Genomic DNA, 24,148 nt, shown 5'->3' with positions numbered 1-24,148 from the left:
GATCTCTCTTTGATAAGTTTTCATCCATTGTTTCTTGTCTTGTCTTTATGGCAACCCCTCAAATATTGGGGCCCTGCTATCATGTCTCACCTAGTCCTTCTTTTCATTAAACTAGACCTGTCCAATTCCTGCAACCGTTCTTCATATGTTTTAGCCTCCAGCCCACTAATCAACTCCGTTGCTCTTCCCTGCACTCTTTTCAGAGTCTCAACATCTTTTTGATATTGTGGTGACCAAAACTGGATGCAGTAGTAAGTGTGGTCTTACTATGGCTTTGTAAAGCAGTGCCAATACTTCAGTAGTAATAGCACCATGTTTCTCCAAAAAGACGATCTACTTGAAAAGAAGCCCTATCACATTTTTGAGCGCATGCGATCAAATTAAGCCCCACCTACAAAATTAGCCCTAATTAAAACCCCGCCTACCCCAAGATACAGGGGGTGGGGCGAGGCACACAGATAAAAAATATGCTAGGGTGGGGATGGGTGGGTGGAGCTGCCCTATTTACCAGGCCTCGCATACCCTAATCCTAACCTGCCTCTCCTTCTTCTGCGGCCGCTTCTTTTGTGACCGCTTGCCGCCACTTGCACATATTGCCCTGGACTCCATTTTGCCTTCAGATGCCTGTCGTGTTGTGGTCCGCCAGCAGCCTGCGGAGCTGGCAGCAAAGTCAGATAGTGAGGAGGCTGGGGAGGAACATGGACCAGTCCTGGAGTCTGGGGAAGGCTAGGACGCTGACTCTGCATCAGAGGCAGAGATGGAGCCAGGGCCATCTGGGAGTTATGCGGTGACTCTGGAGCCTCCAGAGTCGGACATCAAAGAGGCACAGGAACAGTGGAAGCCTGTTCCTAGTGCGCGCATGTGCAGAGCTGCCAGAAGACAAGAACAATTAAAACAAAAGGGACAACTCAGGAGTAAGGCTTGGAGATGACTGGCGGCTCCCATAAGACATAAAGGAAGAGCAAAGGGATGTGGGCCTTTGCAGGAAGCAACGTTGTGGATGGTGTCAGTTTGTACTTTGAAGCTCCATTTTTGACTCTGTGTTTCCGTGTGGCCTTGCCAAGATAATTGCCAATTAGGACTTTGGCAGTGTGTCAAAGGAGATAAAGGTGGGTGTTTACCAGCCTTATCCGAAGGACTGTGGCAGACTTCTGTTGGACTATTTATAAACTCTTGGTGATTCAGCACGTGCTGTGAATGAAAGGAATTCACAGCTGTTAAAATAAAATAAAAAAGGTTTTTGGGACTAATTGTGTGCTTTTTACTATATCGGGAAGCCTAGGTCAGAACAGCTGGCATCTGTTATCTGCAACCAATAACAGAGCTCCGGATCAGTCTGGAGCTCTATTATTGGCTGCAGATGCCTTCTGGCAGGCATCTAAAGGCAAAAGGGAGGCCAGGGCGATGCCTGCGAGTGGTGGCAAGCGGCCGCGGAAGAAGTGGGCCAGCAGCAGGCTCCTGCTGGGCTGGGCTGTCGGTGCCACCGCCGCAAGGCGAGTCAGTAATTAGAACCTTCCAAAAAGAAGGCCTAGCTGTTTTTTCAGGGGTCAAAAGAAAATAAGACCTGGCCTTCTTTTTGGAGAAACACGGTAGTGTGGTCTCCCGTAATTTGGCTTTAATTATTTGAAGCATGTGGGAAAGAGGGATGGGGGTGGCCGGGGGATTGTCCCGTTCTGCAAAGCAGGTGAGCACCTCGAATGAAGGTGAGGACTTGAACCCCACGATTTTTCCAGAACAAAAGCCTCGAAAACTCCAGCCTGATCACTTTTGACAAGCTCTTTGTGGTTCTCCTTAATTGGAACCATTTGTGCAGCTTTATTAATGTAATGAAACCTATCCTTCAGTGAAAACAGTACTCAGAGGTTGACATCTGAGCTGAAGGGCAAAACTGAAACTGAATCTACTTGGAGATCTCTTAAAGAAAGAAAATGGAAAGCTAATGAACTCCAGCTTTCTTTCTTCTTCCTTTGTTTCTTCTTACTATCTACCACTCACCTTCCTTTGCCCATCATTACCACCAGATAGGACGAGATGCCAAAATGAACAGACAGTTCCTCTTCTGGGAGAGATACCAGGTCTGCCCAAATGTCAGAATGTGCTGGAAACCACAACTTTCACAGCCCACGTCCCAATGTTTTGCGTTCCTCCGATTCCACTTGGTTCATCTATAACAAGCCTGGTTGAATTGATAACCCTTCTTGGATTTTTGCCAAATTGTTGACTTACTTCAACTGACTCCCAGTTAGATTATATATGTGCGGTTGTCATTTTTGCAGACCTTATAAATCTCTTTCATGACTTTGGATCTAATTTTAAACATGAGGTTTAAAATATTGCTATTAAGTAATTCTCGCAAAAAAAAAAAAAAAAGCATTCCACAATGGATATCTTTTATTATCATTTTGGGCTATTAGAGTAAAATTACGAGAACGAGGTGGCTGGGTGGAGTCACTGAAGCAGACGGCGTGAGCTTAAATGGATTCTGGGGGATGGTAGAGGACAGGAAGGCCTGGAGGAACGTTGTCCATGGGGTCGCGATGTGGGGGACACGACTTCGCAACTAACCAGGCTCAAGGTTGACTCAGTCTTCCATCCTTTCTAAGGTAGGTAAATTGAGGACCCAGTTTGTGGGGGCAATAAGCTGACTTTGTATAAATATACAAAAGTATGAAGGCTATTGCTTAACGCATTGTAAGCCACCCTGAGTCTCCGGAGAAGGGCGGCATATAAATAAATAAAAAAAAAAAACAACAACAAAAATTACGCCATCCATACGAAGGATGGATTTTGTTAAAAATCAGCCCATTTCTCTTCCCCTTTGAAAAAGATTAAAATATACCAATTTCAGAGCTACTGAATGGGTCTGAAATTTAGTCCTTCTGAATATATAGGGAAAACTAGAACACACTTCCAAAATTTATGAAAGGCTTTAAAATCAAAAATAAATAATCACGTTTAGTATAGGAAGAAAATATACATCTAATACAACTTATAACTTCGTAGGGGAATCAACTTTGTAAGTCTGTGTTAACAAAATGACAGAGTAACAGAGTTGGAAGGGTCCTTAGAGGTCTTGCTCAAGTGGGAAACCTAATACTATTTCATACAAATGGCTGTCTAATCTCTTCTTAAAAACTTCCAGTGTTGGAGCATTCACAACTTCTGGAGACAAATTGTTCCACTAGTTAATTGTTCTAACTGTCAGGAAATTTCTCCTTAATTCCAGGTTGCTTCTCTCCTTGATTAGTTTCCACCCATTGCTTCTGGTCGTGCCTACAGGTGCTTTGTAGAATAGCTTGACCCCCTCTTCTTTGTGACAGCCCCTGAGATATTGGAACCCTGCTATCATGTCACCCAGTGGTGGGATTCTACCAGTTTGGACCGGTTTTCCTGAACCGGTAGTTCCCACTTCCTGCCGAGAGCGAACCGGTTCACTGGTGCTGTGAAAGTGGGCCTGCCCGCCCACCCCCGGGTTATACTGACCTTTATTTCTGCTTCAGAAGCCCAGCCGATCAGAGATGGCAGATTGGAATTGGCCCTCCTCAGCTGTTTTCCTTGCTCCTTTCCTTGTTTGCAACGCGGAACTTCAATTTTACAGAAACTGCGCGTGCACGCACAGCTCAGCGTGCGCTCGGCGAACCGGGTGTTCAATCAGTAGGATCCCACCCCTGCTGTCATCCCTAATCCTTCCCTTTCATTAAACTAGACATACCCAACTCCTGCAACCGGTCTTCTTATGTGAAGAAGTAACTGAACCTCCACAGCAAATCGCTTGAAAGCACCACATTCTTCAAAGCTTGTGTTAATTTTGCAGAGGAGGAAGGGGAAATCCGCGCAGAAAAATAAAGAGGGACCACTTTGTGTTTTTCTAAGGTCTTGCCTTCCAACGTCTAAAGGAGCTGGTGGAGAGCAGCCAGAAAGAGCTTCCTCCCAGGTCAGTCGGAAGGAATTTCAGAGTCCTGTTAACTCATTAAGTTGGAGTGGAAAATAAAGGAGGAAAGGCTAGATTGGGAAGAATTAAGGAAATACCTAGGCATGGGTTTACACAGCGAAATATTTTTTTCTCTCTCTCTCTCTCAAAGCCAAAAGGTTTAGTTTAGCAGGTTGGTCTCTGCCATCTGTGACAAATTAAAAGCGTTGGAAAGGGACAGGTGGCTACCAGGAAAGGGATACTTAAAAGAGTTTTTAAAAGTATTTCGGCACTCAGGCAGCCGGTTTGCGTTTATACTTGCCAAAGTCCATTCCACCAAGAAGTGGACACAGATGCTGCCTACTCCAGACACATATTCACATCCTCGGGGTTGTTATGCTGTGCATAAAAACATTGCGATTACATTGCAACATCCTGATGCAGGTTTAATGGAACAACTTTGATTGGTAGACATTTAACTAAGATTTTGGTCGCTTTTGACTCCTTGCTGGATTTGTTTTGTTTTGTTCTATTTTGTGCTCTTATCTACATACGAGCACAGGATAACAATGCCGAGTTTTAAACTGGGCATTTGTTCAAATATTTTCACAGCTGTGAATTCTTTCCCTAGCTTCACTCCTGGCCCATCAGATGTCTTTGGAGACTGTTGTGTCAACCCTGAAGCTGCCCTAACCGAAGCCATTTTGTCCGCTTCAATCAGGGGTGGGATTCAACCAGTTCAGACCAGTTCGGGGCAGTGGTGAGTTCCTCCCAGTTCAGCCCAGTTCGGCCGAACCGGTAGCGGTGACGATATGATGTCACCGAACCGGTTCTCTTTGTTCGGGACCTGGGCCCTCCTGCCCCCACCCCCCACGTTATTCTTACCTTTTATTTGGCCCCGCCCCCAATCTATTCGCTGCCTCCCAAGTCCCAGCTGATTGGCTAGAAGGAAAAAAACTGTTTAAACTCTTGCCGCGGGGCTTCAAAGGGCCCTACAGCTGATCAATGTTAAAAGGCAGTGTGGTGGTATACCGGTGCCTCCAAAAACAAATGAGTAGACCGGTGCCTCCAAAAACAAATGGGTAGACTGGTACAGTTCTGCAAGCAGTTAAAAGCCTGGTAGACCAGTACCTCTGCTAAATCCTAAATAATTGTCACGTGACCATCAAACCACGCCCACAAAATAAGCCATGCCCACAGAACCGGTAGTAAAAAATTTTATAACCCACCCCTGGTTCGGGGGAACCGGATGTTAATTTTAATCTGGTTCGCCGAACCAGTATTGCAAGCCTGTTTTGGATGCCAGATAAGTGCAGAGTCCACACGGAGGCTCTGGGAAGGTGAAAAACAGGCGTACCGGAAGTACTGGAAGTCCAAAAACAGGCTGGACTTCAGAGGGCCTCCGGAGCCCGGGTGAGGCCGTTTTTTGCCTTTCCAGAGGAAATCTGGGGATGGCAAAAAATGGGCCTACCAGAAGTTCAGAAATGGGCCCGCTTCTGGCCTCCGGAGGGCCTCCGCAGCCCGGGGGAAGCTCTTTTTGCCCTCCCGGAGGCTCAAGGAAAGCCTCCAGAGCCTGGGGAGGGCAAAAACACCCCTCCCGCCACCGCCATGGTGCAGGAAGTCGACTAGGCCATGCCCCCATGGCCACGCTCACCCAGCAACCAGGCAGAGAACCACTTGCTAAAATTTTTCAATCCCACCCCTGCCTTCAGTGGTGCCACATTGGAGCTGAGGGTCAGGGAGGGGAAATTTGAGATAGAGAGATTTTTTTGTAGCCAAAACAAAATACTTTCTCTTGGGAACCAAGGGCATTCTCACACCTGGTCAGAAAAAGGCAGAGTGATGCCACCCGGTTGACGGACTGCATGGTGATTGGACCATGTGACTGATTGTTTTGAGAAAGTAGACAAGGTGAAAACCGCCGGAGTTTTTAGAGTCGGTTTTTCACCAGATACGTGCCAATATGATATTTCCAATAAAAGTAATCTTTGAGGAATTCAATTGCCTCTGAGTCTTGCTTGCCATGGATTTATTACTTGGAACTCTGACATGTTGCTGAGCTGGACCACAATTTTGATTTAGGAGATTTTGCTAAGGAATGACGTTTCTTTCCCTTTCTTTTTATATAGCTCGGTTTTATGACTCTGCATTGATAAGGGGGAAACAAAAGAAGGATGGTCTGGAAAGGAAGCTGTGCATCACAACACGAACCAGCATTGAGAGTGCCTGTGAAACTACGTTCAAATATTCATAAGCTTTGAAAACTTTGACACGGAGACGCCTCTCTTGTCTTGTGCAGCTCCACTCCGAGTTTGATTTTGAAAAAACATTGTTGCCAACCTTCCCTTTAATGAAACAAAAACAACAAGGGGCTAATTGGAGAGGAGAGGGCTTGGGAGGTCAATGCTGTGCAGCTGAAAACTGGAATTATCCAGGCAAGAGTCAAAAATCACAATTAAGGCCTGCGGTATTGGCTGCCGTATATGTTATCTGCTGCTTACCCAGAGATTTCCAGAACAGCTCTTGCCAGATGCACTTTTCTTTATTTTATGAAAAAAAAAAAAGAAACAATCCCAAAATAAGATTAGATTATTTAAACTGATATTCTGGTTGTGATAAGAGAATTTGTTGCTGCAAACGTGGATTTGCATTCTCTTTGTAATACGGGACTTCGTGGCACACAGAATGACCAATTTTGCGTGAATGGCCAACATTTAGAACATACAACATAGAAATAATAAGGTTGAAAGGGACTTTGGAGGTCTTTTAGTTCAACCCGCTAGTCCAGGGGTCTGCAACCTTAAACACTCAAAGAGCCATTTGGACCAGTTTCCCACAGAAAAGAAAACACTGGGAGCCACAAAACCCTTCCTGTGCCTAACTATTTCTTGAGCGGCCACAAATCTAGCATATGTAGTTTTTTTTTTTTTTTTAATTTGATTTATATGCCGCCCTTCTCCGGAGACTCAGGGCGGCTTACAATGCGTTAAGCAATAGCCTTCATACTTTTGTATATTTATACAAAGTCAGCTTATTGCCCCCACAATCGGGGTCCTCATTTTACCTACCTTAGAAAGGATGGAAGGCTGAGTCAACCTTGAGCCTGGCGAGATTCGAACCAGCAGTAAATTGCAGGCAGCTGTGTTAATAACAGCGTGCGTAGACCACTGTACTATCAAGGCTCTTGAAGTTGAATTAAATGTTCTGTTTTCTTCTGAAACTTTTCTTTTCTTGTATTTATCCATGGTTGGCCTACCAGGGGTTGAAAAGCTCAATAAATCGCCTGCCGGCGGGTGTCGCATATTGACAGTTGTAACGCATATTTTGAGTGACAGAGAGCTGCAGCAGAAGAGTGAAAGAGCCACATGCGGCTCCAGAGCCACAGGTTGCTGACCCCTGTGCTAGTCAAACAGGAGACCATATATACTATTCTGGACAGTTCAATCTCTTTTTGGAAACCTCCAGTGATGGAGCACCCATAACTTCAGGAGGTAGGCCATTCCATGTATTAATTGTTCTCCCTGACAAGAAATTTCTCCTTAGTTCTAGGTTGGGTTGCTCTTTAATGATCTTCCATTGGTGTTTTCTGATCTAGGCTTCCCAAGAGCATGAAGCTGACTCCTCGTCCCGATAAAACCCCTTTTATTTAGGTTGAAAGGAAATTCCTCTCCAGCAAAGTCCCGGCAAACAGTCTTTCATGAGATTTCACAACTACAGACCTTTATCTGTAAAGTTGGAGAGTTGCCAGGCCAATATCTTCCAAACGCCAGGCTGTAGCAACAATTACTTGGCAAGAAATCAGGAACAGATCTTCACCCTAATGAATTGAACTAATTGTCTCCTGCAAACTCCACTCCCCTTTCGCTCCTCTTTTATTCCCTCTGGGAGGGGCCATTCACCATCCACCTGTGCCTTTACTCCCAAGTTGGCCCTTGTTCCTTAGCTGTTCCCTTCTCCTGGCAGCTCTGTGCATGCGCACACTGGGAACAGGCTCCAGCTGTTCTTCTGCCCCACTGATGTCCGACTCTGAAGGCAGCTGATAATTGTCGGACGGCCCTGGCCCTCTCTCTGCCTCTGACGCAGAGCCCTCATCAGAGCCTTCCCCAGACTCCAGGACTGGCCCATGTTCCTCCCCAACCTCCTCACTATCTGAGTCTGCCACCAGCTCTTTTGTCTGCTGGCGGGCCACAGCAGGTGTTTTAGAGAATTGGTATATTGCTTCTTCTTCATGACTGCCCATCAATACCGGAAGACTGCTATCATGTTCCCCAGTCCTCCTCTCCATTAGACATACTTAGTTCCCACAACCGTTCATTAGCCTCCAGATCATTTTAGTTGCTCTCTTTCTAGGGACTCAACATCATTTTTCTGTATCTTGGTGACAAGAACTGGATACAGTATTCCAGGTGTGGCCCATTCATAACCAGGCCCCATCAGCGGCTGGCTGGCGGACGTGCGCTGGCCGGTTCCTCTCTTCCCCTCTGCCAAGCCGATAAACCATAAAGATTGGGGGCCACTGATATGGGTTTTCCTGCTTAAACAGTGGGTTGGACTAGAAGACCTCCAAGGTCCCTTCCAACTTTGTTATTCTGTTGTCTCCAATGATGCAAGTGGTTGCTGTAGTTTGACGAGATTTCTGTTCGTAGGTGAGGAACAATAAAGGAAACTGCTCAGCTGTGTCTTCCTTGGTTCTTGGGGCCTGACAGTCCTCCATGAGCTTGAAAGTTCATACCCGCCTCTGTATTATACTTACTGGAAGAACATGAGAGACCGAAAAAGGCATCGCTGTAACTCTCCAGAGTCCTATTTTTACAACAACATGGCTAGGCAGACGCAAGGGCCTTCAAGCTGAACATCTTGCCCAAATAGTTGGGTTTTTACTCTGCTCTGATGTTCTCCCTCATTCTTGATTTCCTCTCCTTTCTCTCCCCTTGCCTCTCCATTGTAGCAGGAATAATCTCATTTCCCTCTGTCGCATGTTTCCGTTTGATGGATGGATCGCCAGGGGACATTTCATGTGTCAGCATCAGTGGAAACGGCTTCTGAAGAAAGCGCGCATCCTCGTATAAGCATTTGGAATCCAAATCGCGGGAAAGCCTGTGCATCCGTATGCTTTGCTTTTCACTCCCAGATAATTTATTCCTTTGCCTGGGGGAAGAAGAAGAAAAAAAAGTGGTAAGAGAATCTCCAGCGAATACTGATACCAGCAACTGGCAGAGGGAGGAAATGTATAATTAGGAATATTCAGACGATATGCACAACCACTTTACTAGTGCATTAAACGGCTTAAAAACAGAGCTAGATCCAAAACAGGAACACCAGCAACTCAACGTTTTGATAGGAACGAAATGAAAGGAGCGAAGTGCAAAAGAAAAGAAAAAGGGCATCACTAAACAGCAAGGTGGAAGGTGAATCTCCAGAAGTGATTTGACATTCAGAAAGTTATTCTCGTTGCTTTTCCTGAGTGCTGCGGTGGCCTAGAGGGGGAGCTCTCGCCTCACAATCAGGAGGCTGTGAGTTCGATCCCAGGTAGAGGCAGATATTTCTCTCTCTGGGCACAATGAGAATATATCTGCTGAATATAACTCCGCATTGGCGACAGGAAGAGCATCCAGCCAGTAAACACTCAGCTCCGTTCAATTGCCCAGACTCCATTCAGTTGCCCAGAATATGGGGTCGTTAAAAAATTATGATGATTCTCATTGCTTTTCCTCAAGCAAAGTAACTTAGTTCATTCTCCAGTCACATGATAAGAGGAAACCAAAAGAACACAGACTGAGAGAAGAGATATAAATGTCTCCATCTACGTGAGCCAAGCTCAGGAACTTTAAAATGTTAAATAATGAAATCTTAGGTTGCATCGACAGAAGGATGGTATCAAGATCAAGTAGGAACTGTGGTGGCGCAGTGGTTAGAAAACAGTATTGCCGGCTGACTCTGCCTACTGCCACGAGTTCAATCCTGACAGGCTCAAGTTTGAATCAGCCTTCCATCCTTCCGAGGTCAGTAAAATGAAGATCCACATTGTTGGGGGCAAGATGCTGACTCTGTAAACTGCTTAGAGAGGGCTGTAAAGCATTATGAAGTGATATATAAGTTTAACTGCTGTTGCTATCACATAAAGTGCTAGTACCGCTTTATATTGCACTGGTGAGACCATACTTGGAATACAACATAAAGTTTTGGTCATCATGTTACAAAATAGACGTTGAGACCCTAGAAAGAGTGCAGAGAAGAGCAACAAAGGAGACGGGAGGCTAAACCATGCTATGAACAGTTGCATTAAATCAGCACAATTTCAGAGTTACAAAGCTCCAATTAAAGCTCTGTTAAGCTGAAAAGCCTCATCAAAGCTTTGCAGACTCTTAAAGATAATATTGAAGACAGCAAGCAAGAAAAGAACAGAACAGGAGAAATAATAACAAAAAACCGCAGAGTGTTTTCCAGGCTAAGATCCAAATTTGGCCTCAAACCACCGACCAAGTAGCCTTACTCCAAAATGTGGGGCCAGGCTACAAACTAATTATGATTTAAACTCCTTTCCAGTTATTGAAAATTAAATGGAGTTAATATAACTCTCCAGTTTTATATTTACTCCGTTCACCTTTTGTTGCATTCAAAAAATTATCTCTGGGAACAACATCAAAAGTTTTAGAGGGATGCGGACCTGAGATTGTGGATCTCTTTAGGAAGTAAGAATCCACTGGAACGCTTCCTGTTGTGAGGTAGACATTCTGCAGCTACAAGAGCATTCAGAAATTTCACCCCATTGTCACAATTTTACACAGCATCACCTGTTTCAGGGCGAGGGGAAAGCTTTTGCTACCCTAAACTGCCAAAAAAAATTATCTCAGTTGCATAAATTAACTCCTCTCTTAGTATGAAAGGCGCTATGAGTCAAATATACTCTGTGTCAGCTTCCAAGCTGCCATAAGGAATGAGAGGAGAGGCTTGAACTTTCACCTACTTAATTTCCCTGAAGAACTGTCTCCACGGAGATGGGATGAGAGGGGGACATTCCTGTGAACTGACAGAGATGGGATGAGTAGAGTGGCTTGGAAGATGGCCAATGAGACGAGAGAATTGGGAACCGGAAAGAGAGGTTTTGGGGGGGCCAAAGTTCAGTGCTAACTGCGCATTGAGTCAGGGTCAGTTTGTTATGCTCAATAAAGAGAAAAATTTCCTCAAAGATTGGGCGTTTGGAAATTCATTTATTTGGAGATAACAACGAAGCTTGACACTCTGGTTGTGTTGCACTGCAGAGCCCATCTTCCTCAGCTGCTCTAGAATCCCTTGCAGTGAGAGGATTCTGCAGCTATAGACTAATTTATCATGTTTCCCCAAAAATAAGACATCCCCTGATAATAAGCCCATTCGAGCTTTTGAGCGCATGTGCTAAAATAAGCACATACACCCAAAATAAGCAAACCCACCAAAAAATAACACCCCCCAAAAAATAACACACACACCCGAAAATAAGCCCTCCCCGAAAATATTTCCATTTCCTCTGCCATTTTCTCTGCCATTTCCTCTGCCATTTCCTCTGGTTAGGGTTAGGGAGACAGAGCTGGAGATCAGGTAAAATGGCAAGAGGAGCTCCGTCTTGCTCCACGCGCCCCAAAATAATAAGACCTCCCCGAAAATAAGGCCAAGCGCTTATTTTGGGGTTAAAAAGAATATAAGGCAGGGTCTTATTTTCAGGGAAACACGGTAGCTAGAGGAAGCCAACTTTTTCAGAGCATTAGGTAGATATACCAGCCATGTGGTCCTTCTGCTTTGGCACTTCTCCAGTTAATTTTTTGATTCAGAGGGGGGGAAAAAAAAAGAAATAGCCATTATAGAGTTGCCAATTATTTGTACTCACTGGATGCATTAGAGGCTGTCTTAACAGCCTCCCTTTTAAATGACATGGCACTGATGCTATTGACGCATTCACTGTTTGGAAATCAAGAGTAGGTTTTTAAAAGCAGTTCCATTGGCTTTATGCCTTTCTTCATGATTATTGTTGTTTGTGGTTACTGTATATTGACTTTTGCAAAAAGAAAAAAAAGGGTGAATATAAAAATATTAGTGATGCCAATAATCATTCAATGTCCCTTGCTAGACTTCTTCTTTCTGAAATTCCAAGTTTTAGCCACACTTTATTGAAGGGAACTTTGTGTTGTGACCTAGGCTTCCTGAGTCATTAAAACACAGGAGTAATCCCAAAAACCTCTTTTATTGCAACAGCTGTGAATTACGTTCATTCACAGCTGAGTCCCAATTAGTTGCAAAAATTCCTTCGGGAAAAGTCCTTCAGGATAATCACCCACCTTTATCTCCCTTGACACTCTGCCAAAGACCTACTTGGCAAAGCCACACAGAGTCCAGAATCAAATAGAGATGCCAACTGGGAACAGAATTAACAACATTGCTTTCCTGCAAAGGGCCCACATGCCTTTGCTCCTCTCTTAGCCTTATGGGAGGGGCCAATCATCTCCATTACTCCCGAGTTGTCCTTTTTGTTTTAGCTGCTCTTGCCTTCTGGCAGCTCTGCACATGCGCGCACTAGGAATAGGCTCTGCCTGTTCCTCTGCCTCTCTGCTGTCCGATTCTGGAGGCTCCAGAGTCCGCACATTTATTTATTTATTTATTTATTTATTTATTTATTTATTTGATTTGATTTGATTTGATTTCTATACCGCCCTACTCCCGAAGGACTCAGGGCGGTGCACAGCCAAACAATAAAATACATACATACAAAATTTAAAAGTGGAATTAAAATCAAATTAAATAGTTTTGGCCCAGACAAATTAAAACCCCAATCAATTTAAAACCAATTTTAAAATTTGAATATATAAAATACTAAAAAATATTTAAAAATTAAAAAATTTTTATAAAAGAGGGAGAAAATTAGGCCAGGCCCGCCTGGTGAAATAAAAAGGTCTTTAAGGCGCGGCGGAAGGTGCGCAGATCCGGGATCCTCCGTACCTCGGGGGGGAGCTCGTTCCAGATAGTAGGTGCCCCCACAGAGAAGGCTCTCCCCCTAGGGGCCGCCAGTCAGCATTATTTGGCCGACGGCACCCGGAGGAGCCCCTCTCTGTGGGAGCGTACTGGCCGGTGGGAGGCTATTGGTGGTAGTAGACGGTCCCGCAAGTACCCAGGTCCTGAGCCATGGAGCGCTTTAAAGGTGGTAACCAAAATCTTGAAGCGCACCCGGAAGACCACCGGGAGCCAGTGCAGCTCGCGCAGGAGGGGTGTTACATGGGAACGCCATGTCGCTCCCATTACCACCCGCGCGGCCGCACTCTGCACCAGTTGGAGCACATAACTCCCAGATGGCCCTGGCCCCATCTCTGCCTCCAAAGCAGAGCCCTTGTCCGAGACTTCCCCAGACTCCAGGACTGGCCCATGTTCCTCCCCAGCCTCCTCACTCTGCAGGCTGCTGGCAGACCACAACACTTTGCATGAATTTGTCTAGAGCCAAAACACCTTATGAACGGTTGCAGAAATTGGGTTTGTCCAGTCTAACGAAGAGAAGGGTTAGGGGTGGCATGATAGCAGTCTTCCAATATTTGAAGGGCTGTCACAGAGAAGAGGGGATCAAGCTATTCTAGAAAGCACCTGAAGGTAGAACAAGAAGTAACTGATGGAAACTTAACAAGGAGAGATCCAACCTAGAACTAAGGAGAAACGTCCTGACAGCGAGAACAATTAAGCAGTGGAACAGCTTGCCACCAGAAGTTGTGGGTGCTCCATCACTTGGAAGCATTTGTCTGACATGGTACTGGGTCTCCTTCATTTGTTAAGCTAGACACACTTGGTCCTCTCAATCGTTCATCATATACTTTAGCCTCCAGGCCCCTTATCTTCTTATTTATTTATTTATTCCGTTAAAGATGCTGCCACTGATGGCAGCATCAGTGAAATGGTCTCTAGTGAACAGTTAATTCCCACAGCACTGTCTCATTTCTCATCTTTTCTCATCTTCTCATCTTTCCTACTATCTTCTCCTACTGGTTTCTTATGATTTACCAATTGTTGTTTGTAACTTATGATTAATCATTGTAAATATGATTTGAGACCTATGACCTATTTACTTGCTGTTTATATGTACAATAAGAGCTTATTCACCAGAGATAAATACCTTGTGTGTCCAAGCACACTTGGGCAATAAAAAATCCTATTCTACTCAGTCTAGTCTAATTTGTAATTTCATTCTAATTTATTCATTTTGTAATTCTATCCTATCCTATCCTATCCTATCCTATCCTATCCTATCCTATCCTATTTGTAATTTCATTGTATTCTATTCATTTTTTAATTTCATTCTATTCAATTCTAGTCTAGTCTAGTCTATTTGTAATTTCATTCTATTCTATTCATTTTGTAATTCTATTCCATTCCATTCCATTCCATTCCATTCCATTCCATTCCATATATTCTACTCTATTCCATTCCATTCCATTCCATTCCATTCCATTCCATTCCATTCCATTCCATTCCATTCTCTATTCTATATATTATTCTATTCTATTCTATTCCATAGCCATCCTCTGGGTGTCTCCTGCTTCTTCATTAGGAGTTCTTGGAAGGAAGGAAAAATCCATTTCGCCCAGGGAGATGGGCTCACCGAAAGCTAACTGTTGATCTTCAGATGGCTCCAGGCCCACAATCTGTGCTTCAAGTTATCCTACTTACATTTTCTTTTTAAAAAATTAGACAGAAAGATTATAATATGATACAAGCCACTGTGCCTAGCTAATTAAGCCCTTGTGGGCAACCTACAGCAGCTAAGGAAACGGAAACAAACAAATACACTGCTTTGTATGATTCAAGTTTAAAAGATGTTTGTCGCCCCAAAGGGTACACTGGAAATTCAGAGGTAGCTTTCTGTTCTGTTGACTGCAGCCAATACTGTCGCCTTGGAAAAGGGGGAACTTTTTCATCTAGAAAGAGAGCAACAGTTGTTTAGGGGGAGGGGGTGTTGTCTCCAAACCTAAGAATTCTCTTAGAAGTTGGTAATTAGCAGGAGCTGTTAATGGAAGTTTGGCTATGATTGCAATGCGGAGAAACATGTTTGTGGTTTTGTCAGTGAACAATGCCCGGGGACTTTAACAAGGTTCTAGTTGTCACATGCGCCCAATGGGTATTACTGCCACTGATCAGCATTCGTTAATGCAGTTCTACTGATTAATTGTTCTCACTGTCTGGAAATTTCTCCTTATTTCTAGATCAGTTCTCTCCTTGGTTAGTTTCCATCAGTGGTGGGTTCCTCCCGGTTTGGCCCGGATTGGCCGAACCAGTAGCGGTGACGATATGACGTCACTGAACCAGTTCTCTTTGTTCGGGAGCTGGGCCCTCCCACCCCCCCACCCCCATTATTCTTACCTTTTATTTGGCCCCGCCCCAAATCTATTTGCTGCCTCCCGATTCCCAGCTGATCGGCTGGAAGAAAAAAAACTGTTTAAACTCTTGCCGCGGGGCTTCAAAGGGCCGCCCTACAGCTGATCAGTGTTAAAAAGCAGTGTGGTGGTAGACCGGTGCCTCCAAAAACAAATGGGTAGACCGGTGCCTCCAAAAACAAATGATAGACCGGTGCCTCCAAAAACAAATGGGTAGACCGGTGCCTCCAAACAAATGGGTAGACCAGTGCCTCCAAAAACAAATGATAGACCGGTGCCTCCAAAAACAAATGGGTAGACCAGTACAGCTCTGCAAGCTTTTAAAAGCCTGGTAGACTAGTACCTCTGCTAAATCCTAAAGAATTATCACATGACCATCAAACCACGCCCACAAAATAAGCCACGCCTACAGAACCAGTAGTAAAAAAATTTAGAACCCACCCCTGATTTCCATCCATTGCTTTTTGTTCTGTCCTCACGTGCTTTGGAGAATAGCTTGACCTTCTCTTTTCTGTCACAGTCCCTCAAATACTGGAAGATTGCTGTCATGTCATCCTAATCCTTCTTTTCATTAGACTAGACATACCCAGTTTCTGCAATTCTTCATTGTGTGGCTTAGCCTCCAGTTCCCTAACTTTTAAGCAATCTTTTTAAAACAGACTTCCAACCTCTTTTATTTTTTGGAAGCTCAAATTCCCAAAATTATATCTGAAAAATTCAGCCAGAAAGCCAGTTTGGTTCAGTTAGCTTCAGTTTTAGCCAATGTAGTCCAGAATATTCCGAATAGACTTCCCTTTTCTGTGACAGCCCCTCAAACAGTGGTGGAATCCAATTTTTTTCCTGTGGGCGTAGCTTGGTGGGTGTGGTATGGCTTGGTGGGCGTGGCAGGGGAAGGATACTGCAAAATCTCCATTCCCACCCCACTCCAGGGGAAGGATACTGCAAAATCTCCATTCCCTCCTCACTCCAGGGGAAGGATACTGCAAAATCTCCATTCCCACCCCACTCCAGGGGAAGGATACTGCAAAATCTCCATTCCCTCCTCACTCCAGGGGAAGGATACTGCAAAATCTCCATTCCCTCCCCACTCCAGGGGAAGGATACTGCAAAATCTCCATTCCCTCCTCACTCCAGGGGAAGGATACTGCAAAATCTCCATTCCCACCCCACTCCAGGGGAAGGGTACTGCAAAATCTCCATTTCCTCCTCGCTCCTGGGGGAAGGATATTGCAAAATCTCCATTCCCTCCTCACTCCAGGGGAAGGATACTGCAAAATCTCCATTCCCTCCCCACTCCAGGGGAAGGATACTGCAAAATCTCCATTCCCTCCTCACTCCAGGAGAAGGATACTGCAAAATCTCCATTCCCACCCCACTCCAGGGGAAGGATACTGCAAAATCTCCATTCCCATCCCACTCCTGGGGAAACAATATTGCAAAATCCCCATTTCCACTCCACTCCTGGGGCCAGCCAGAGGTGGTATTTGCCAGTTCTCCAAACTACTCAAAATTTCCGCTACCGGTTCTCCAGAACCTGTCAGAACCTGCTGGATTTCACCCCTGCCTTCAAATATTGGAAGACTGCTTTCATATCACTTCTAGTCCTTCTTGATTAGACATTCCCAGTTCCCGTGACAGTTTATCATACGGTTTAGCCTCCACATCAAATGAAATCAGTGCAAAATCAAATGAAGAGCATTTGCAATTGACAGCTTTCCTTCCTCAAGCCAAGTCTCTTCCATTCAAGAAAGAGAAACTGAAATTTTAAAAAGAGGCAGGCAGCTTTTGCCAAAAAAAAAAAAAAAAAAAGCTAGTCCCAACTGTGGCAGATTCTCAGGTGGAATCCTGTTCGCCTTGAAAGATGAACATTTGTGTTCGCTTTAACCCGACTTCCCATTTGTTGACCAGCAGGTGGTCCTGAAAGAAAACAGGTTGTAGTAACTCATTAAGCAGACCATGTTCACACTCTGGATTCACAACTGAGAGCTGCCCAACTGTTGCAGCGTTGACGACATAGTGATAAAACACTCTTTGCCTTCTTCCAGGACGTAATGTACTTTTCAGGCATATGCTGTTTCTTGCCAAAGCATTTATTAGGATGAGAAAGCGCTGGGAAATGTTCTAGGAACATATATACCATATAGTTAAGCAATTCTTTGGTCTGGGAGTCAGAGAAAGGTCTGTTCCGGCCAGGAATCTTTGAGATGCAAAGATTGCAGATCCAAGGGGTTCTGTATGAGATCTTCTTTAATTAGTGGTTACAGTTGGTAAATATTAGAAAGAGAAAGAAACAGAGACAGAGAGGTAGACAGATAGTGTGTGTGTGTGAGAGAGAGAGAGAGGGAGGGAGCGAGAGAGAGAGAGGTGGAGAGACAGAAAGAGAGAGAGAAAGAGAGATGGAGCAACAATGATAGAGGGAAAGAGAGGAAGGGAGATGGAGAGAGAGAGAGAGATGGAGAGACAAAGAGAGATGGAGCGACAAAAATAAAGAGAGAGGGAAAGAGAGAGGGAGAAAAATGGAGAGTCAGAAAGAGTCAGAGAGAGAAAGAGAGAGAGATGGAGCGACAAAAATAAAGAGAGAGGGAAAGAGAGAGGGAGAAAAATGGAGAGTCAGAGAGAGTCAGAGAGAGTCAGAGAGAGAAAGAGAGAGAGATGGAGAGACAAAAATAAAGAGAGAGGGAAAGAGAGAGGGAGAAAAATGGAGAGTCAGAGAGAGTCAGAGAGAGAAAGAGAGAGAGAGATGGAGAGACAAAAATAAAGAGAGAGGGAAAGAGAGAGGGAGAGAAATGGAGAGAGTCAGAGAAAGAAAGAGAGAGAGATGGAGAGAGAGAGAAAGAGAGATGGAGCGACAAAGATAAAAAGAGAGGGAAAGAGAGAGGAAGAGAAATGGAGAGAGTCAGAGAGAGAGAAAGAGAGAGAGATCGAGAGAGGAAGAGAGAGAGAAAGAGAGAGAGAGAAAGAGAGATGGAGCAAGAAAGAGAGAGATGGAAAGAGAGAGGGAGGGAGAGGGAGGGAGATAGATGGAGAGAGTCAGAGAGCAAGAAAGAGACAGAGAGAGAGACAGAGATTGAGAGATGAGATTCTGAATTTGTTCTTTTGTTGCTTTTAAAATAATTTTTAAAAAACAAGAAAAATGAAAAAATGAAAATACATACATTGTGGAAGAAAACACGCACATAGAAAGTGTTTTTAAAAGAACATACAAACAAAAATATCACTGTAATAGTAAATACTTAACAATTCTATATAGAGTTGTCTAATGCAATTATCATTCAGGTACATATGCCGAATCATATTCAGTGAGATGATGGCTATATAAATGTAATCAATCCATCCATCCATCCATCAATCAAATAGAACTAGTTGATTTGGGATGACCATGAAATGGCTATAACAAGTTAGATTTTTTTCATATGTTCCATCTAGTGTGTCTGGATTTTTGCAGCCCTGTTATAGAAATTTAAGTTTGGCTTTCAATAATTGTAATTCAGACCAGTGGTGGGATTCAAAAATTTTTATTACCGGTTCTGTGGGTGTGGCATGGTGGACGTGGCAGGGGAAGGATACTGCAAAATCCCCATTTCCTCCCAATCAGCTGGGACTCGGGAGGCAGAGAATAGATGGAGGTGGGGCCAGTCAGAGGTAGTATTTACTGGTTCTCCGAACTACTCAAAATTTCCGCTACCGGTTCTCCAGAACTGGTCAGAACCTGCTGAATACCACCTTTGATTCAGATGCTCCTCCTCACATTTTGTATACAAGATTAGTAATGTAGGGTCTGAATTTACATGTGGTGCAAGCAAAGCCATGGCTTGTTAAAGCAATGTTCATTTTATAAGTTACAACTGACAGGGTTTACATGACACATTCTCATCCCTAACCTAAGGAAGCCACAATGGATAGTTTACAAAGCATGCTAGACCAAGCACATCATAACACTGTAGTTGTGTTCATGCAACATACAAAACCAGCAGCTACATTATCATTTCAATCTAAGCCTGGTCAGTTTCAACCTTGTTTACGTTCATGAAAGCTAGCCTTAGCAAGTTGTATGAAGCTAGTTTGGCTCCTTTGTGGTTCAAACCAATACAGAAAATGGATTAGTTCCGTTAAACAGGTCAAGGGTGTTGTATGAACCCAATGCTATCTGTCAGCCCTGACACTTAAGTCAAAATGGATGGAAGACACTTGAGTCAAGCAATGGATGGAAGCTCCTCAGAGACCCAACCTAGAACGAAGGAGAAATTTCCTGACAGTGACAACAATTAATTAACGAGACAGTTCGTCTCGTTTCCCAGAATTGTGGGTGCTCTATTGCTGGAGATTTTCAGGAAAAGACTGGACAGTCATTTGTTTGAGAAGGAATAAGAATTATTCCTACATATCTACACTGAACAGCCAAGAAGTAGAAACAGACAGAGATAAAGATTCAAGAGAGGAATATGGGAGGCAAGTCAAAAAAAAAAAAAGCATAGCAATTAAAGTGTTGAAGCGGGCAAGAGATGATGGATAGATGATTTCTCTTTTTTGTTGTTGTTCTGATTTGCTTTTCTTCTGCTCTCTATTTCTTTTCTTTTTTTTAGGTAGGTGACATGACTAGAAGTTAGGTAGGATAGAAAGAAAACGTTTTTTAATAAAGGGTGATATGATTAAAAGTTAGAATTAGAAATAAGAGAAGGGGGAATATTAGTGTATACAGCTTTATATAATAAAATAAAAGCAATAACAAGAGAAAATATGGAATAATTGAATAATGACAGACTGCAACTTAATATAAATGTGTATTATTATTAGAAATATATGTTGATTTTAACTATGGTTGATTTTACTAGTTTTATTTTTATTAGAATGCATGATACCCAGGTGCCACGCTGTCCATGCATTGATATGTTTGTAAAAAAAAATTAAAAACTTGGGGGGGGAGAATTCCTGCCTTGGACTTGGGCAGGAGACCTCCAAGGTCCCTTCCAACTCTATGATTCTATTTGTGGGTCACAGGACCCACAGAATATGGGTCTTGTGATCCCAGCACTATTTACAGCAACGTTTCCCAACCTTGGCAACTTTAAGATGTCTAGATTTCAACTCCCAGAGTTCATGCTGGCTGGGCAATTGTGGGAGTTGAATCCAGACATTTTAAAGCCAGCACGATTGAGAAAACTGATCCACAATGATTGCCAGCTATTTTTTTTTCCAATCCATTCATTAATGCTTAACACATTGTAAGCCACCCTGAGTCTCCGGAAAAGGGGGGCATATAAATCGAACCAATAAATCGAACCAATAAAATGCCGACAATTGAATTTGGGCCATGCATGCCTCATACAAGACAGCTGTTCCACCACAAATCATGGTTCAATCTTTCCCAGGGAAGGGAATAAACATTTGGTGAAAGCAGGAAGGAAGAAAGTGTAATATTTCTCTGGGGTTCTGTTTTGATGAAATAAATCAGCGTTTGGTGTGGGCAGCATGCAATGATGCTAGATGGACACCAGATGGCACTTGTCTGCAAGGAAGGTTGACCCAGTTTATGCTAAACTAGCTAACCTGATTTTGTTCTTTATCTAGAAATGAAATTCACCCGGAATTTGTCAGGCAGGACTTTGCATGCCACCACATGTAAAAACCATATCTTCAAAGCAATATCAGGGCCAGAATTTGGAATTGACAGCAGAATTTTCAGAAAGACCACAAAAAAGAAAGAGAGAGAGAGAGAGAGAGAGAGAGAGAGAGAGAGAGAGAGAGAGAGAGAGAGAGAGAGAGAGAGAGAGAGTGTGTTTTCTTTTATATATATATAATAATTTTTATTTACTTCAAAAATAAAATAAAAACTAGAACAAAAAACCACCTACAGAACTAAAAACAAATACAAAAATTACAAAATAACAAGAACAAGAACAACAAGCCCTAGCCACAAACTGCACGAAGGCAAAAATTCAACATGTTACCACCAACAGCAAATGCCGCCTCTGCAATGAGAAAGATGAGACAGTCGACCACCTGATCAGTGGGTGCAACAAAATTTCACAAACTGACTACCTACAACGCCGTGACCGTGTTGCTAAGATCATTCACTGGAAATTGTGCCAGAAGTTTGGATTTGACTACAGCAAAAACCACTGGGAACATCAGGTTGAGAAAGTTTTAGAGAAAGAGAAACTCAAGATCTTGTGGGACTTTAGGATTCAGACTGAGAGGCACTTGGTCCACAACACACCTGACATAACAATAGTTGAAAAGAAAAAAGTATGGTTCATTGACATTGCAGTACCTGGTGATGCACGGATTGAAGATAAGCAGCAAGAAAAAATCACAAAGTACTGGGATTTGCAAATTGAAGTTGAGCGATTGTGGAAAAAGAAAACGTGTGTTGTCCCGATTGTAATTGGAGCCCTTGGAGCAATACGCAAAGGGCTACCCCGCTATTTAGAAATTCTAAATTTGCCAGACTTGAACATTTTGACTCTATAAAAAACCACCTTACTCAGAACAGCTTACATCCTCCGACGATACCTTAACAGTTCCTAGGTCCTTGGTTAGGACTCGAGCTGCTGAGCTATTAACCAGCCTTAAAGGCTGTGAATCTCTCTAAAGATTAACCAATAATAGTAGTAGTAGTAGTAGTAGTAGTAGTAGTAGTAGTAGTAGTGCAGATATGGGGTTGATTTGGTTGATAGACATCAGATTTCTATACCTGAGATAGTTCTCAAAGAATCGTGATGTAAAATAGCAATTTAATAAATATTGTAAGTATAAATATGACATTTTATAATTATTTGTTAGACCCACTGTGTAAGGGAGATATTTAGATTAGTTTTATTGGAAAATATCTCTCAACATTCAACCAGGGTGGATGGTGTATGTTTAATGTTGGCCTTATACAAGAGAGTTTATGTGTTTTTCTAATGGCAGGCTGTTTCTTTTCTTTATTCAGGAGGAAGAAGGATGGGAATCAGGCATCTAGATCAGTGGTGGGTTCCTCCCGGTTCGGTCCGGTTCGGCCGAGCCGGTAGCGGTGATATATGACGTCACCGAACCGGTTCTAACCCCCCTCCGCCCTCCCACGTTATTCTTACCTTTTATTTGGCCCCACCCCCAATCTATTGCTGCCTCCTGAGTCCCAGCTGATGACTAGAGGGAAAAAAACTGTTTAAACTCTTGCCGCGGGGCTTCAAAGGGCCGTCCTACAGCTGATCGGTGTTAAAAGCAAACAAATGAGTCGGGTCGTAAGTGCGAGGACTGGTCGTAAGTGCGAGGACCTTCCAGAAATGACTCTGACCAGCTAGCCACGCCCACCTAGTCACATGACCTCCAAGCCACACCCACAAAATAAGCCACGCCCACAGAACCGGTAGTAAAAAAATTTAGAACCCACCCCTGATCTAGATCAGTCATCCCCATTCAGTTGTGCATCTCATTCAGGGCTCTAAAACTTAAAGAGATTTTCAAAAGGCCATATGGCGCCTTCAATCCTTGCACAGATTTTGCTCACCAATGTGCGTGGGATCTATGTGAACAGATCAAAGCCAAGCTATTTTTTTATACATCACTTCAGTATTTTAGGAAGAAAGAGTCTATATAAAGCCAAGGAATTCAGAGTCTTTTCCAAAATAATACTTCTTTTCCCTCAATAAAGTGGGGAGCCTTTAGAAACGTGTGTGACGTCACCTTGCCATTGATGATAAGATGATAAGACTAGACACAAGAACAGTTTTTTCCTGAACGCCATCACTCCGCTAAACAAATAATTCCCTCAACACTGTCAAACTATTCACTAAGTCTGCACTACTATTACTATTAATCTTCTCACCCATCTCCTCCCACTTATGACTTTATGACTGTAACCTTCTTGCTGGTGTCCTTAAGATTTATATTGACTGTTTCCTAATATGATTTGATTGCTTATTTGTTCCCTATGACTCTCATAAAGTGTTGTACCTTATAATTCTTGACGAGTGTATCTTTTCTTTTATGTGCACTGAGAGTGTATGCACCAAGACAAATTCCTTGTGTGTCCAATCACACTTGGCCAATAAAGAATTCTATTCTATTCTATTCTATTCTATTCTATTCCATTCCATTCCATTCCATTCCATTCCATATTTTCTATTCTATTCTATTCTATTCTATTCTATTCTATTCTATTCTATTCTATTCCATTCCATTCCATTCCATTCCATTCCATTCCATATATTCTATTCTATTCTATTCTATTCTATTCTATTCTATTCTATTCTATTCTATTCTATTCCATTCCATATTTTCTATTCTATTCTATTCTATTCTATTCTATTCTATTCTATTCTATTCTATTCCATTCCATTCCATTCCATATTTTCTATTCTATTCTATTCTATTCTATTCTATTCTATTCTATTCTATTCTATTCTATTCCATTCCATTCCATTCCATTCCATATATTCTATTCTATTCTATTCTATTCTATTCTATTCTATTCTATTCTATTCCATTCCATTCCATTCCATTCCATTCCATATTTTCTATTCTATTCTATTCTATTCTATTCTATTCTATTCTATTCTATTCTATTCCATTCCATTCCATTCCATTCTATTCTATTCTATTGAATGTATCAAAACAGCAAAATGGATTCTAAGTTCTCCTTGTTGTTCTCTGCTCTGTAATAGATCTCTTCTGAGTGTTGAAAAGTGCATTAAGCATCAGAGTCTTAATAAATATGCAGGCACTTGTACATAACTTTTGTTTTCTTTTGTTTATTTTTGTCCAATTCTTACAGACAGCCTGGACTGGACAAGTCCACAAAGTTTTCTTGGCAAGAAAGGTGGGTGTGGTTAAACTCGATGTCACTCACATCGAGGGGCACTTTGCCAGC

This window comes from Pituophis catenifer, unplaced genomic scaffold (genome assembly GCF_029215685.1).
Source record: "Pituophis catenifer annectens isolate HBS135680 unplaced genomic scaffold, rPitCat1.0.hap2 SCAF_14, whole genome shotgun sequence".
NCBI classification, from domain to species: Eukaryota; Metazoa; Chordata; class Lepidosauria; order Squamata; family Colubridae; genus Pituophis; species Pituophis catenifer.
This window is presented reverse-complemented; position numbering follows the sequence as displayed.